Raw genomic sequence first — 15185 nt, 5'->3', positions numbered from 1 at the left:
ACTAGTATGAATAGAACTACTGAATGTTGTATGTCCAAACAGGAGCCAGAGTCCTTGGGATGCTTGTTAGAGTTGTCATGGAATGGTTAGTAGTCACTGTCATTGAAAGGGGCAACCCGTAAATTCCTAGAAGATGGTGATAAAGTTATCATCACTGGTTTTTGCAAGGTTCTTTGATTCACTAAGACCTCTCTTTTATTTTTCTATTTAATGTGATAAACACTCTCTATTGGTACCAAGGCACTCAAAGTACTAAGTCATTTTCTCTAGAATGTTTAATTGCTCTATACTCATTTTGAAAAGATACATAATCTACCAGGGAAAAGTATAAGATATAGAAACAGGGGACAATTTTGAATATTGAGCTGAACCAATAGAGGGAAATTTAAAATCTGAACTTTTCATCAGTCTGATGCGTTTGCATGATTCTGTGAACATTCTACCCCATATTGATAACAAAAAATTAAAATAGAAATCTAAATTATGTGGAGGTCATGTCAAGTTAGATAATGTCTACTAGCAAATCTTAGCTAGTTTGGTATGGTCTCATTCCATGGCAAGTATAATAAATTATTCAATGGCAACAGAATAGAGAGAATGGGGGATTACACTCTTATATTTTTTTTTAGTGGACAAATCTTAATGAATAGAAATCTAAATTTACAATTATATGCTTCACTTTTGTCCCACTACTTGAAAATTAGCTAAAAACGTGTACTTTGAAGACTAAATATCTTTATTCAACTTTAATAAATCAAAATTTAATAAACGTCTCTTTTTGAGCTATTTTTTCTTGTTGGTTTCAGTTCTTTCAATAAAATTTTCCAACTTTTGACTTGTGTTAAGGGTTTGACACTCCTGTTGAGGAAGCACAACGAGCCATTAATTCAGCTTACATCGAGGTACAAATTTTCATTATATTTTGTGATTTGTTCGATTTCATTTTGATTGCTTAAGTTTCATGCATTGTATTTTATCTATACAGTCAGGATATTTAGTTTCATCTATACAGTCAGGATATTTAATTAAGAATAATTTGCTCATTGTATTTTATATTACTGTTTTCTTGGTGTGCCCTTTTATGCTGTCCATCTTTACAAGGATTGATAGTCATGCCAGGTTGTACTGCTATGGTTCATCTCCATGGCTGCCAGATTATTGTTTAGCCGTATCCATACATAGATATATATATACATAATTTTAGACCTTATGTTATAAGCTACTGCATTCATACATATATATTTGGATATAATTGTAGATTTTCTATCTGTTATAAGCTACTGAATCCATGTAGTGAGTATGTACAAATGCTCATTTCATATTTTAAAACAGAGTAGGCATAACCAAATGTATATGAGGTGTTCAAGGAAATGTCTGACTGTACAACACAATTGTGTTAATATTTTTTTTTACGAATTGATTTTAAGATATTTTATTGTTGATGTTTTGGATGTGCTGGCATGAATTGTTAGTCTTACTGTATTGGGTTTTTCAGTGGCATTTAAATCTTGGGAGGATCATAGAAAACAACTTGAATTGGAGAAGGCTCGTAAATCTGGGCTTGCACCAACGGAGGTTGATGAAGATGGCAAAGAGATTAACTTTGATATTCCTCTATATGTCATTTTTGAGAACCGGTAAGCTTTAAATTTCTGAGATTGCTAAATTATTTTTGTGAGAGTCTAATGTCTAAACTGTACATTTATGCAGCATTGTTCCTTTCTAACTTATTGTTAGAGTTTGAAACTTGAGAGGAAATTGAAATTGGATCCAAATTATACTAAGTCTTGGTATGACAGAGGTGTCCAAATATTTAAATCAGAAAAATATGCAAGGGGGGTTTCTTGTTCAGATTGGTATAATTTAATTAAGTTTTTTATTGACTTTTAATATTAATATCAGTGCCTATTAGTTATTAAGCATCTAGGCTACGAATTGATGCTAGTAGTAGTGACTAGTAATTATTTATTTTTAATACCAATATTAGTGCCTAGTTTTGTAGATTAAATATCTAATAATTAAACACATTTTTATTCTTATTTTGCTAACTACTTTAAACTACATTGGTTATGAGCTATTGGGTTTAATTAAAAAATCAATAGCATAATTGTTGATGATTATGTTCTTTAGAAAATGGAATCTTATGATTGACAGTTTTGATGAATGGTCTCTTAAGTTAAATAGCTTGTGATATTTTCCCACCAGCTTAACATTGTTTCTAGCTTATTTTTCTTAAGTCTCCCATTCTCTCTCTGTTTTCATAAATGTGTTTATTTATTTATTTTGTGTAAAATGTGATATCATTGAGGTAAGTTTTGGTTTTTTTAGTTGATGTGTTACTTTAGAAGAGTGACCTTCCCTGTGTTGCCCACACCCCAAATTTTTATTTTTTTTATGATTTCTTTTAAAATGTATGTCATCTATGTTCGTGCTAGTAGGTATGTCTCTGTGGTTTGCTTTAGAGGACTTGTAAAATGTTTTTTGATTTCTTATGGAGGACATGTCGATTTTTTTTTAAAGTACTTTCTTTCTGTATAAATTGGTTGCCTTTTATTTTCCTGTAACTAGCACAAGTTCTCTATTTTGTATGCTTGATTCTATGAGCACATTCTAGAATTTCCTATATAAAATATCAAGTAATAACCCATAGATCAGTTTTTTTGAACATTTTAATTGAATTTGACATTGGAATTAAACCTCCTTACTGATGCAGAACCAAGAAAGAAAAAAGAATGAGAGACATAGACATTGACAGAAATGACAAAGAACTAAAGAGAAAGATAACAGTTTTATTGAGAGACAATCTGATTTTTTTTTATTCTATCGTTTTACAAATAATTCACACCCCTTTTAATCATTTTCTTTATTCTTTCCTGGATTTTCTTTTTTTCTTTCTTTTTTTGGCTGTTTAAATTTCTTTCCTTAATTGCAAGAAATAAACTAAAGCTTCGAATGTGTTTTTGGTCCCCTTTCTAAAATTGTTTGGATGTTCTCATATGCAAACGTGCTTCACTTATTATGATGTTCTTCTGTTAAAAGTATTCTAGAATGTTCTAGGAGAAACCTAGAATTAATTAGACTATGATATAGATTATTATAGAATTATTTAGACATGGTTTGTGTGAATTGGATGGGAATTTTTTAACATGCACATACAGAGCATTTTTCTTGATATGTGTATATAACTGGTGTTATCATGTCATTTGTTGTTGCTTTATTGGTATTCTATAAATATGAAAGAGATCAATGCTCTAAATCTGAGTTTGAATGTTTACTATTTGTGTATTGTTTAAGTTTATTCATTTTTTTTTCTTTCACTTTTGTCTGCTACCTTGTTTATAATATATGGTCAAATTTGTTAAAATTCCATTTAGATAGATAGCCATGTAGAGTATTTGTGGAATACAGAAGTAATATACAGTCATTAATAACTCTACATGATACCTTTGAATATAACTAATAAAGGTAATATATATATGGTTATTAACTCTCATGCATGTTTTGCTCAAGCAAAAAGAAAAACAAGAGGAAATTGAGTTTGATGAAGCAAAACAAAAGAGGTGAAAAATGAGTAGCAGATCCCTCTATTAATCATAGACCAATAAGGACTCTACTCCTAGCAAAACCTTAAGGACTGACACTGTTTTTGAAGCCTGATATGATCTTTATTACAAACTTTGTAGACTTTTCTTTAGAGTTTGTTTATAAAATTAAGGTTGTCGATGTCCTTGCTTTTGCTATAATTTTACTGAAGTCTTCAAAATGAACTGGAGATGCCTGAATCATGATGTATATCATCTACTTGGTTAGTTAAAGTTGAAATAAGTGTTTCTGGCCACTTGAATCTTATTGTTGCTATCTCAGATGCTGAACAGAGAGAAGTAGATACCTGGCACTTCATGTAAACAGCCCCTTGGCTGGGTTTACTTCCCAGTGCTAATGGGCAAGTATTACATTCTCAAGATGGTGGAGATAGTCCAATTCTCAGTCTCTTTAAATTAGTCACTGCTGCAATATTATCTAAGCCAGGGTGCCCAAATCCAACCTCTTTCAGCACCCTATGATTTTCCATTATGTCATATTTTATATATTTCTTTGAAGTAGAACCTGTTTTATGGTCTCTACAGAGATTTCTTTGTATTAACTAGAGTTTTCCAATTTTCTCAGGAAATCAAATCCTTGTTTCCTGCCGATTGCAGTCCATTCTAAGCTGGTTTTGGAAATAGAGATACAGATGAAGTTAGCTACCTTAAGGTCGGAATTCCATTAGGAAAAAATTACTATGCCTGAAAATGAGCAAAGTCAGAACTGAAAGAGCTTCTTCAGAGCTTTGGAAGGTACTTTTTTCCAATTCATTCTTAATATGATATTACCTTCTTTCTTAGCTGCTTTGAGTTTTGCCATCTCTGATGCTAAACATGCTTTACTTTTCAACTTTATCCAGATATAAGATTACTCAAAAGGTTTGTTTTTTGGCATATAAATTGAAAACCTATTTATGAGCACTTTCCATGTTTTTTTTTTCATGAAACCTGTTAAGTTGTGTTGAATGAATGTAACTTTGGGTTTGCAGGTTGCGGGTTTAGCTGTTGTTTGTGTTATATGTTTCACCTCTAATGCTTTTGTAGGCAGTAAGAGCAGCTGATTATAGTATTGGGAGTAAGTTGTTGATACCTAAACCCCTCCTCTCACTTTTTGGAAACTTGACAGAACGAACAGGGTAGAGTGATTTCTTTGGAGCAATTCTTGACAACATTTGTAGTTGAGGCCTTTAGAATGGAAGAATGTATTTCACTAATTTTTGTATACATTTCTTGTTTTGTATTTAGTGATAAAGGAATCTGAATTGGGCATAAATTATGTTGTAATATGATTTCTTAAGCCTAGACTAGTAGACTAAATATTGTAATTACATTTGAGTAATTAATAAAAATCTATTTATGTTACCTTATTTGGCTTCAACTTTCATATTTGTTTTCCTAGTTTTGTGTAAGTAAAAAAAGATTATGTTTCTCTAAGCTAATATAACACATGTGTTATACTAAAGTGTAGTATAACACAAAAAATGTGTTATATAATCGACTATAAATAATATAATTAAACACTTATCTATATATTAAAATAACACAGAAATTGTGTTATCGTTGACAGTACAATAACACATCTGTATAACACTGATAAAGTGTTATGTAAAGTACCATGACCTACGATAACATAGTCGGTCTTAACACATTAGAAGTGTTATCATATGTTTTGGTAACACATTTTCGGTGTTATTAAAAGCATTTTTTTCATTTAGTGCTTAATCATTCTGACAAATCTTAACTCATGAATTAAAGGATCAGATGACATAAATAGGAGTTCATAGTAAGTTGAGGATTAAGATCATCATGTATATGATCATCGATGATGTGTTTGATTAATACTATGAAATAGTGTTTAAACAAGTATTAACAAATCACATCTGGTCTAATTCTACATACTCTCAGCCTGCAAAGTACCTCCACTAAAGTGTCATACTCTCACACTATATATATAGGAAAATATATACATATCGAGAATGCCTATGATATATGGCACTCAATTATAGACAAAGCTGAAGAAGTTGCTATGTCTAATCGTTTGAAAGAAACGAAGGTAAATATGAATTACATATATTTTTTCTGGTGATTAATTTACTCACACATGTCACTGACTATATTTTTGTTCTTCATCGCATGCTAAGAATCTTTCCACAAAGAGGTTAACCGTGCACCAAATGCTGGATAGAGATGAAGCATGATTTTAGTTTTATTTGGAATTTTAATTTTGTTATGAACAATTTAAAATTTTAATCTATTCTTATTTTAGAAATTTTAGTTTTCTATTTAGAACAAGAAAGCTAATGTCTTAGAGCTTTTAGTTTATGATTAGTAATGTGATTATTAATTGGAAACTTTATTATTTCTATGTTGCATGAACAAGGTTTCAATATTTCTTTCAATAATAATTCAATTGTTATCTCAAGATCTAGTATTGAAATATGTCATGCAAAATCTAATGATGGGTTGTATAAACTTAAGGCAAAAGAGCGATCTATATACAATTCTGAAATGTTTAAAGTTGCAAACCCAATATCTATAAAATGTCTAAAAACTGATTCTGACAGTGAAACATATCTATGGCATTTGAGATTGGGGCATGTTGGTTTGGATAGAATTAACAAACTAGCAAAGGAGGGACCTTTAAGAGAATTAGTTGTTGGTTCTTTTCCAGTCTGTGAATCCTATCTGGAAGGCAAGAGGACTAAAAGACCTTTCTCTGCAAAGGGTTCATGAGCCATAGAACCACTCCAACTCGTACACACTGATGTGTGTGGACCACTTAATGTGAAAGCTAGAGGAGGGTTTGAATATTTTGTCACTTTCATTGACAATTATTCTAGATATGGTTACCTATATTTGATGCAAAAGAAATCTAAAACTTTTTGAAAGTTTAAAGAATTTCAAGCTGAAGCTGAAAAGCAATTAGGTAAATCACTGAAAGTTCTTCGATATGATAGAGGAGAGTACCTAGATTTTTGAATTCAGGACCACTTGCGTGAGCATTGAATTCAATCCCAACCCACTGCACCAGGAACGTCATGACAAAATGGTGTTTCTAAAAGAATTTTTTAAAAGCAATTAGGCGGAATGAAGTTCTCTCACTCTCTCTCTATATTGGTGTGGGATAATTGAGGAAGCCAAGGGAAATTAAGGGTTGGAAAGCTTGGAATTGAAGGCTTGATTTTGGAACTGGCTTAGTAGCAGCTAAGGGGACTTACTCATAGTTGAGGTAAGTTGTAAATCTTTGTTTGATTCAATTCTGTTTTGGTTTTATGGTGTTCTTGAGCTTTGAGGCTTGAGGTGTTGAATTGTGAGTTTTGGGGGAATTTTGAGTGAGTTTAGGGCTGGGTTATGTTGGTGTTAAAGTGCTGATGAGGTGTGGGGGATTGAATTATGGTTTTGGGATTCATTTGGGATGATTTTGGTAGGATTCAGCTGAGGAAGAAAGCTGCAAAATCTAAGTTCGCAGGGTCGCGTCGCGACCCTGTTCTTGGGGCGTTTCCTGTTTTCCCTAGGCGCATCGCGACCATTCAGGGCTGAGTCGCGGCACGTGTCCTTGAGATTTTGGCAGGGGACCTTTCTGACTTGAGGCTCGCCATGGCACGCATAGGGGAGATTGGAAATTTAGATTTTGAGTGACGGGAACTCAAACCTAAGGGCTTGGGATCGATTCTACTACCTGGTTTAGTAGAATTCGACGACCCAGAGGCTAGGACTAGGTCCAGAAGCCTTTATTCACTCATTATTGACGGGATTCTATATTATAGGATTAACTAGGTTACCACTACGGGCTCAGAATCAGGATTGTGCTTGAGGGTCATTCTTATTATACATTGCACTCGAACCCGAGGTAAGAAAACTGCACCCATTACGTGATAAATGTGATTATCTGTGTGGTCAGGGCTCGGCCTCGATAAGGAACATGGTTATTACTTTGTTTGTATTTAATTGGCTGAAATATATGAATAATATGTATGTGTACTTGTATTATCTGGAGTATTCTTATCTTGATATGGTTATCTGTTTATCTGGTTATCTGAATATCTTGTTAAGGCGTTGACTTATTAGTCAAGGGCGGCGATAGCGCGTTGTGCGCTGGTCGAGAGGCTTTTAGGCCTAATCAGGGATGTATTATTACATTGGTCGACCCTATGGTCGTTTGGAGAAACAAAGTGCTTGGCTAAATCTATGGCTAGTTACTCAGAACTAGGGAAAAGGGCCCCGGGTGACTCTATGGTCACATAGTTAGGGCATAGGGCCCCAGATTGACTTTATGGTCATCTATTTAGGACATAGGGTCTCGGATTGACTCTATGGTCATCTATTCAGGGAAGCGGGGGCCCCAGAATGATCATATAATCATTTATTTTTTGTTGTATGCATGCATGAGTAGGTTATTACTGTTGGGCATGCTAGATATGCATATGGCATCTGTATTTACTATTCATGCACTTGTTTAAAGTTTTCTTGCTGAGCCTTGGCTCATGGGTGCTATGTGGTGCAGGTAAGGGGAAAGGGAAGCTGGACCAGCCATGAGTTGGAGAGCTTCAATGGCGGTGTGAACATATGCGGCTGCTCAACCACCGCGGTTGGGGTTTCTTAAAGGAACTAGGGTTGTATCCCCTATTTTTCCGCTTAGGTTGATTGATTATAATTTTTGAACTATAATAAACCTTTTAAACATTATGTTGGGATCCCATGTATGAACCTCAAATATTTTTAATGAAAATTCAACGTTCCTTTGATCAAATTTTTTAACCCTAATCATTGTCATTAACCTTAGTTACACGTTTATAACCAAGGGACTTAATTAGCTAGTCTGGCATTATTTAAAGAACACAGTGTAATGGTCCTGGATTAGGAGGACGTTACAAATATGATGTAAAATTGAGAGTGAAATTACAACTCCTAGATATATAGAATCCTCACATAAAATATAATGGAACTATCAAGAGTGAAAACACAAAATATAATGGGAAACTCAAAAACTAAATAAATATAGAGTATCTCACATAGTTAGGATTTTAAAGAGATACAACCTTTTAATTAAACAATTGAATCTTCAAACTTGGGGGAACATCAAAAGGCTTATACATGAGGAGTATTGTTTACCAAAATCTCTATTTCAAGCCTTTCCAAAGTTGCTTAAAGGTTCACCAAGATAGAATGATAAGTGGGATTAAACAAGCCTTTGAAACTCATACAAGTCAAGCAATTCTTTGAGTTTCTCAGAGAAAACTTATGATCTTTGAGAGCTAGAGAGAGAGAGGAGAGTTAGAGATTGAGATAGTTGAAAAATGTTATAAAGGTTTTTCAACTCTAATAACCCTTATTATTAGTATAAGCACCATCATTAGGCTCAACCAATAGGAATAGAGCTTTTAAAAACATTATTTTGGAGCTAAAACACATAACTAAAATCCTGAGACAGGCGACATGTCGCCCAGTCTCGGGTGACATATCGCCCGTCCTCTGTCTTGGATTTTGCTTTAAGCTTTGTGGTGATATGTCAATACCTAGGTTGTGACATGCCACCTCCCCACTTTCTAGGGTGCCCAAAATCAACATTAAGCACCTCCAAATGATTCCAACCGAAACTTCTGACCCATAAAAGTCAATTATTAATGCCTACAACAAAAACTCATTGTTTTCTCTAAATTAAACTAGCTTGATGATGTGGCATAGAGTATCAACACGTGGCAATCAAAGAATGACCAAACAACATCAACATTGCAGATATTAGTTGACCCACAATTAAATAACAAGTTGTAATTAAAATCTTTACCACACAACTGATCAGAATATAGTCAAAGCTTCATTTAGAAAGGAAATGTTAGTCAGCTTAATGGCATGTTCGACCAGCCCGATCAGATGCTTCAGCAAAAATACAAATTACGACGAACTCAAGCAAATATATATTAGATATTTATCATTTGAAATGTATTATTATAAATTATTTCATTGTTTTATTATTACTTGTCATGCAAGTCATGTAAGGCTCAAGACCCATTTATCTAAGATTTTTAATCCTATAAATAGATGGCTTAGTGTATCATTATTCTCTAAGATTACATTTACATACTTTTATACACGAGTATTCTATTCTCTCAGGCTCACGAAACTCGGTTGACTATGCTTCTTTCAAACCAGTATAAATCCTTGTATCATTTAATATTTTAGTTCAATTCTTTATAATTTATATCGTTTATTTGAATCAGTGTCGTTGGCCAAATTTCTGGTCAAAATTTTGATGCTTTCATTGAGAGCTAAACTCAAGGACATCAATCAACTTTGCATCGACCATGGCACCCAAGAAGAATCAAGGCAATTAGTCAGGCCAGACAGTTAAAGGTCCACAAGATCACCCTCCACCTTATTGCCCGGGAATCCCAGAGGAGGAACTCTTAATCGAGTTTGAAGAAGAAAGTGATGAAATGGACACTGAAACCCTGCAAGCAGCTCTAGGGGTTGATACAGGACGAGTTAGCTACCCTGAAAGTTAACCAAGAGAATGTTGCAAAAACTATGATTATGTAACAAGTAGAAATAAACAGATAGAAATGATAGTTGGATGCCAGACAAGTAGAGGTGGATTGTCGCCAAAGGGATGCTACTATTGCTCTGAAAGTTGTTGATATTAAATATGAAAATCTGATTGCGCAGCGGAATGAGTTCTTTAAAAAAATTATTAATACCAGCGTGGATCATATATAGATATATTAAATCAAACATAAATAGATTATAGATTACCCCTTGTAGCCTATCAAGAGTTCACAATTTTTTTTGTATAAATCAACGATCTTCCTATTATTTTGAAAGCTCACACCATGATCTTCCAGACCAATCCTCAAACACACAAGGACGTGTGTGGGCACGTAGGATTCAAAAGGTTGATTTAAAACTCACTAGATGTACTCAACACATGAGATCTAGTGAGGTTTGATAGAGAGATAATGTTGTGAATAAATTTTCAGGTTTAGAAAAATCTATCGCTTTCTTTTATAAGAGAGAGTTTGACAGTCAAAACTTCTAAAAAATAACTTATTGAAAAATATCGCTTCTTTTCTGGTTTATAAAGATAATTAACTAATTTAATTAATCTTTATTTTATTTAAAAATAAAACTGATTAGTTATAACTTATTTAATTTTTTTAATTTAAATCATATTTAAAAATAATACTTAAATAAGCAAATTATTTTAAATTCAAAATTCAAATCCCAAGGATGGGAAATATCCATGTGTGCCGCCACTCACTGTGCAACACACTGAGTTGTGTGAGCCACATTTGAGGTATCCCTAATTTTCTCATTTTTTTATTTAATTAATATTTAAGATAATATATTCATCCCAAAATAAATATCAGTTAATTCAAAATAAATGTTATCTTAAAATATCAGTTTTAAATAAATAAATAAATATCTTCTAATAAATAAGATAATTTTTAATTTCTCTCTATATTAATCCAAACACGATTAATATTTATTTTAACAAATATTTTACAAAAAAAAACTATATATATAAATAATTAATTAATTCACAATTAATCAATTGCCCATAACTATTACATAATTATTACCTTGCTCTGGAAAATTAATTCCTTTGCAATTAAGTCCTTTGTACAATTTTTTTTTTACAACCTTACCCTTAACAATGTAGGACAAAGGTGATGTAATGCCCTACTAATCTAGGACTGTTACAACATGTGTTTTTAATATTGCTTAACTCGCTAAATGAGTCATTTGGACTTAAAAAAACATAATTAAGACTAACTCCAGGATTAGCTATTAAAATTTTCGGTCAAAAAGTAATCATTTCATTAAAAAGGTTTAAGTATGCACACGAGAAACCAAAAAGAATTTACAAACTGGCACAGTTACAAAATTAATACAAAAGGTCGGCCTAGGCGGCAAAATCAGGGTTCAACCCTAGTTCCAGCAAGTAATCTTGGTCATGGTGGTTGAGCAAGCCGCATATGTACACTCCACCCCTAAAGCTCTCCAACTCATGGTTGGTCCAGCTTCTCTATGCTCTTACCTGCACCACGTAGAACCCGTGAGCCAAGACTCAGCAAGAAAACATAAACATGCTCATACATAGTTATCCAACAGACTACTGATCATAAATAGCATGCATTTAATCCATTTAAGCGGCCATAGAGACATACAGGTGCCCATCACACTATTTCTTTTTGAAACGACAATAGAGTTGGGCAAGCGTGAACCACGCTCAACATTCCAAGTGACTACAGAGCCATGGAAGTGCATATCACACTTCTGGGTTGACCCGGCCATAACGTCCTGCGTTCCACATGCTATTGCCGACCACGGCTTATAAGCCAAGCATTTTAATCAGATACAAATAGATAAGCATCTATTACTTAATATAGATATGCACAATGCAATTTAATCATGCTTAATCAAACATTTCAAACATGGTTATAACGACATTCAATAACCAGGGCTCAAGCCCTACTCTCAGTCCAGGTGCAATTTTCTTACCTCAAGTCTTGAGCATGTGAATATAATGACAGTGAGTGTGATCCTTTCCTCTCGAGCCCAGAGGTACACCCTAGTCCCAACCATAACAAGGAATATTCATCAAGAATTGAACTGATAAAGGGCGGCAAGATCAAACTGTAGCCCTTGGGACCCTGATATCCATTAAACCAGATAATAGAATCATTCTTGTGCCCTTTGATTCGGGTTTCCAAAACCCTAAGACACAAATTCAAAATTTCACATTTAGTGTCATGGCCCCAAACTAGGCTGAGAGGCCAGCCTAAATTCTTAGGAAATTTGCGCCACGGCAGCCACCACTGAGGGTCGCGGTGCCTAACTTGGCAGAGATCCAACCCATGATTTTCTCACATTTTGAGCCACGGTGCTATCCACTAAGGGTCATGGCACCAAGGCTGTAACGTCCCAAATTACCTAATAAGGCTTAGGGCCTTTATTAGGGAGCCAGGATGGCAAACTATGGAAACTTATGTGCTTATGTGATATTTATGTGAATCATTGTATGATTATGTGAGTTATATTATGATATGACTTGATATGCATGTCTAGGTGTATTAAATATGCATGTGGGCCCGTTTCGTATCAGAAGGGCAATTTTCATAATTTGGCCCATTATGGGTATATTTGGCATATATATGATATATGTGTAAGACCATACTATTATGTAGATATATTTGGGTTACTCGGCACGAGGCGATCCTAGAGAGCAAGTTAGCGAGAAAGTCATGACGGGATTAATACTTGACTAGGGGTGAGTCAAGGGTACTGGGATATTGGGTAATGGGAATGAATACTTGAGGATATATTTAGAGTTAGTGAGATCAGGAGGGAATTTTGACTATTTTACCCTCAAGAGGCGTTTTAGGACTCCAAGCCTTGGGTTTTACTTAGGGTTACTTGAGTTTGAAGTAACCTATCAGAAACAGAAAAGTACATTTAACACATTCTTTCTCTTTCCCGTTCTCCTTTTTACTGCTCGTTGCATTTTCGAAGGAAACTTTAGTTCTAGGGCTCAGATTCAAGCAAGGTTAGAGTCATAACGATTCTAGGGAAGATTAAAAGCTTGTTAGCTGGAGGATTTAATTGGGTAACGACATAATCCGAGGTAAATTAAGCTTTGAATTTTTGAGTTTCTGTTTTCTTAAGTTTCTTAAGTTTTGAATTGGTTCTTCAAAGTTTAGTTAGTTTTAATCCAAAGGAAGGTAAGGATTTGTTGCCTAGGATGTTCCATTGATGTTGTGTTGGTGATTGGTGAGTTTGGTATGGATTTGGGGAGATTTTTTAGTGGATTTCTGGCTGAGAAAACTGAGTTCGCGGGGTCGCATTGCGACCCTATTCTTGGGTGCTGCGGCCCTCAAGAACTCAGATGTCAGGTCAGTTTCAGGCAGCAAGGTTGTGCCGTGGCGCCTGATAGGCTGCCCTGTGGCCCTGATCCTGTGTATTTGGGGGCTGGGCTCTCTAGTTGGGAGAGCCACGACTCTTAACGTGGGGCATCGCGACCCTAATAGGGTGCGCCGCAGTGCAAGAGGCAGTTTTTGGCCAATGGAGGTTTTGAGCGCGAGAACTCAAACCTTAGGGCTCGGGATCGATCTTACTACCCGGTTTAGTAGAATTTGATGTGTCGGAGGCGAAGACTTGGTCCAGAGCCTGTGTTTACTCAATATTGATGGGATTCTACACTTGGTCATGACTAGGTTTTCGCTAGGGGCTCGGGATCAGGATTGTGCTCGATGGTCATTTTTATTATATATCACACTCGGACCTGAGGTAAGAAAACTGCACCCATTACATGATGTAAACGAGTAGGGTTTGGACTGAATGTTGAATATAGTCTTGATTGGGCGTTGGCCCCTGTAAATGCAAAAGATTATAATTATACCCGTGATTATTGTTTAAGCATGTTGAATTCTCTGTATATGGATACTTGCTATATGATAAATGCCTATTAGCATTATACAATTGAGAAAAAGCATTGACTTATCAGTCAAGGATGGCAATAGCGCTGAGCGCTGGTTGAAAAGCATTGACTTATGAGTCAAGGGCGGCAATAGCGCGTAGAGCGCTGGTCAATATGATTAGATCTAATCAAGAGCGCATCATACGCTTATCCGATCCAATGGTCATAGAAAACTAAAGCGCTAGGTATGTTGGGCCAGCTCCAAGATTTGTTATACAGAGGATAGGTGTAATGTCCCAAATTCCCTAATATGTCTTAGTGTTTGGATTAGGGGGGCAGGAGGGCAATAATTTGTTTGATGTGTTATTATGTGATTATATGCATGATTATGTGAGTTGTATTATTATATGGCGTTATTTGCATGCATGTGGGCTCGTTTCTTATTAGAAGGATATTTTCGTAATTTTAGCATGTTAGGGGCATATTTGAATATATGATTATATATTTGTGATATATGATTAAACCACATTATTATGTGGACATATTTGAGATACTCAGCACAAGGCGATCCTAGGAAGCAAGTTAGCAGTTTAGTTATAACGGGGTTAAATATTGAGCTCGGGGTGAGCCTAGGGGTAATTTGGTACTTAGTACCTTACCGAGATTGAGCGGGTAATGGAAAATTATGTGGTGATTATTTGGGGATATTGGGAGTAATGGGAATTGTAAGCCTAGCTCCTCTAATGCCCTTGGGGGCATTAGAGGAGCTAGGCTTGACTAAGGGCTATATTGGTCATTTCCTTCCTAAAGGTTAGATATACTCAGCCATTTTAGAAATCAGGGGAAACATTTAGAACAGAGCAACACTTCTTTCTTTCTCTCTCCTTCTCGGTTACTCTCTCTCTCTCCTCTCTTTGGATTTCTTTTAGAAAAAGCTTTGATTTAAGGAGTTGAAGCTAGGGAATTTCTTGGGGGATTGTTAGGAAACTATTTAGTTCGTGAGGTAATGATTCTCTAAGCTTCAATCTTGAGTTTTTTCCTCTGTTTTATAGTTTTTATTGAGTTTATAATTTGATGCTGGTTTTGGGAAATCAATGAGGTTTTTTTGGGAAGTTTTATTTGGTTTTGATGTCTAAGACGTGTAGAACTAGTTTTTGGGTTTAGTTGTGGGAATGCTTGAGGTTTGG

General features: G+C 34.9%; 1 long non-coding RNA gene across 3 annotated transcripts; it reads left to right on the top strand.

Moving 5' to 3' along the window:
• Nucleotides 1-88: 88 nt before the first annotated feature.
• LOC133798447 (uncharacterized) lies at nt 89-4857 on the top strand. Of its 3 annotated transcripts, XR_009875877.1 has the most exons (5): nt 89-168; nt 847-902; nt 1496-1637; nt 3865-4337; nt 4574-4857. It is a non-coding gene; the product is annotated as an uncharacterized LOC133798447 (long non-coding RNA). The 3 variants fall into 3 exon arrangements; XR_009875876.1 differs by lacking the exon at nt 847-902; XR_009875875.1 differs by lacking the exons at nt 89-168; nt 847-902 and having other exon boundaries at nt 1125-1637; nt 3865-4030; nt 4168-4337.
• The last annotated feature ends 10328 nt before the right edge of the window (nt 4858-15185 follow it).

The sequence above is a fragment of the Humulus lupulus genome, chromosome 8 (genome assembly GCF_963169125.1).
Source record: "Humulus lupulus chromosome 8, drHumLupu1.1, whole genome shotgun sequence".
Taxonomy (NCBI): Eukaryota; Viridiplantae; Streptophyta; class Magnoliopsida; order Rosales; family Cannabaceae; genus Humulus; species Humulus lupulus.
Note: the sequence above shows the minus strand (reverse complement) of the source record. Positions and strands in the feature narration are given on the sequence as shown.